This window comes from Salvelinus alpinus, chromosome 17, assembly GCF_045679555.1.
Source record: "Salvelinus alpinus chromosome 17, SLU_Salpinus.1, whole genome shotgun sequence".
In the NCBI taxonomy this organism is placed as follows: Eukaryota; Metazoa; Chordata; class Actinopteri; order Salmoniformes; family Salmonidae; genus Salvelinus; species Salvelinus alpinus.
Window position 1 is genome coordinate 41,840,242 of NC_092102.1, and position 2,742 is coordinate 41,842,983.

A 2,742-nucleotide genomic window follows, 5' to 3' on the forward strand; every position below is an offset into this window, starting at 1 on the left:
ACACTGCCAGATCATAATCTCTGCTCAGTCAGTCAACGTTCCTAGCCGTTTGCTACCATTCAGATCTTGTTATCCGTTTGTTTCTGTTTTCCCTTGCCTGACGCTGTTTTCCTCTCCGCTACTGTTCTGCCCGCTCTGACTCTGGTCCCTGTCTCCAGTCCCACGTCTCATCATCCTGCTACTCTGTCCTGGATTCCCCTCTGGACCTGCTTACCCTGTCTCAACCCCTCTCGGTCCAGCCTCAGCCTCAGCACCTGGTTTCCAGCAACCCGCCCAAGCTTTCCCTGACCTGCACTCCATCTCCCTCTGTGTCTCAATAAATGCCTTGGTTACTTCGTCCCAGTTTCCTCGTCTGAGTCTGCTCTTGGGTTCCCCTGTTCTACTCCGCATAACAAAACTATTGCCTGCTAAACATTGTTTCTTTCATTTATTTCATTTGATTACAGATGTCTTCAATGATCACACCTTTAATCACACATGGGTATTGCCTAAACTAGTGCAAGTGTATTGCCTATTGTGAAAACGGTGTAATGTACTGTAGCATACTACAGTGTCTACCAGCTCTCACAATCTCACGTCAGAATTATACGTTCATCCATGTTTCTCAAACGTCAAATTTCAAAGTTGTTCCAAACGTCAAATTTCAAAGTCTTTAAAGTTGTAAATTTAGGGATTAACTCAGATTTTTTTTACATTTGGGACAAATTCAGGCATTAACTCCACATTCTTAAGGTTAGGCATTAATTCTGAATGGTTAAGGTTTGGGATAGGCTTAACAACATTTTCAAAACAACTTCCTATTGTGGATTTGAATTTACAACCTTTAGCTTTAGAATCAGCTGCTTATGCCAATCTGCCAATCTGCCACCCCCGACCACAACAGCTTAGAAAAACTAAAACCTACTTGAAAGTAACAGTGTTCACTCTTGCCCCTAGTGGTTGGTTTCCATGTTATCTCCCAACGGCCTCAGACATAAATGGACGTTGAATACTGACTTGTATCACGGGTGACCTGGGAGATTGTGTATAAGCCTTATGAATCAGAAAAGTGTGCTTAGAGAAGCAATCAATAACTCCATATCAAATAGGTTTGTTATCCCTGTCTGGGAGGAATCTTCTCTGTTAAGCATCTCTCTCTCACACGCGCACACACACACACCAATGGTAAATCAACGGTCTTTGACAGCTCCAGTAAAACTTGTCGTGAGCAAACGGCAAACAAATGATTGATTTTCCGAGGAATTTGAATTTGGTATAGAAAAGCTCTAAAGAAGAGAGAGTCTAATTAATTCCCTGTCTATTCTGATGCAGTGTTCCCAGGAGTGGTCTCCAGTGCACGCCTGCCTTTCTAGGATGTTCATCATTAGCCTATTATTGTCAGTCTTCAGGATGCTTAACTGTCCAAAAACTTCAAATTTCGGTTTGGAATAGATTGCGAAGCGCTAGGATTAAAAACGTGACCCTCGGAGCCGGAGGTCGCGGCTTACGCAAATGTACCATCACCATGCACAAACCGCAAGCCTACTAGCGCTCACCGTTGCCCAAAGTGGCAGGTTTTTAAGTCATCTCCCGATGTCCAGGGTACCTGGACGGACGTTGAATTTCAAATCAAATCAGATTTTATTAGTCGCATACACAAACTCAGCAAAAAAAGAAACATTCCTTTTTCAGGACCCTGTCTTTCAAAGATAACTCGTAAAAAGCCAAATACCTTCACAGATCTTCATTGTAAAGGGTTTAAACACAGTTTCCCATGCTTGTTCAATGAACCAATAACAATAATTGAACATGCACCTGTGGAACGGTTGTTAAGACACTAACAGCTTACAGACGATAGGAAATTAAGGTCACAGTTATGAAAACTTAGGATACTAAAGAAGCCTTTCTACTAACTCTGAAAAACACCAAAAGAAAGATGCCCAGAGTCCCTGCTCATCTGAGTGAATGTGCCTTAGGCATGCTGCAAGGAGGCATGAGGACTGCAGATGTGGCCAGGGCAATAAATTGCAATGTCTGTACTGTGAGACGCCTAAGACAGTGCTACAGGGAGACAGGACGGACAGCTGATCATCCTCGCAGTGGCAGACCACGTGTAACAACACCTGCACAGGATCGGTACATCCGAACATCACACCTGCGGGACAGGTACAGGATGGCAACAACAACTGCCCGAGTTACACCAGGAACGCACAATCCCTCCATCAGTGCTCAGACTGTCCGCAATAGGCTGAGAGAGGCTGGACTGAGGGCTTGTAGGCCTGTTGTAAGGCAGGTCCTCACCAGACATCACTGGCAACAACGTCGCTTATGGGCACAAACCCACCGTCACTGAACCAGACAGGACTGGCAAAAAGTGCTCTTCACTGACGAATCGCGATTTTGCCTCACCAAGGGTGATGGTCGGATTCGCGTTTATCATCGAAGGAATGAGCGTTACACCGAGGCCTGTACTCTGGAGCGGGATCGATTTGGAGATGGAGAGTCCGTCATGGTCTGGGGCGGTGTGTCACAGCATCATCGGATTGAGCTTGTTATCATTGCAGGCAATCTCGATGCAGTGCGTTACAGGGAAGACATCCTCCTCCCTCATGTGGTACCCTTCCTGCAGGCTCATCCTGACTTGACCCTCCAGCATGACAATGCTACCAGCCATACTGCTCGTTCTGTGCGTGAATTCCTGCAAGACAGGAATGTCAGTGTTCTGCCATGGTCAGTGAAGAGCCCGGATCGCAATCCCATTGA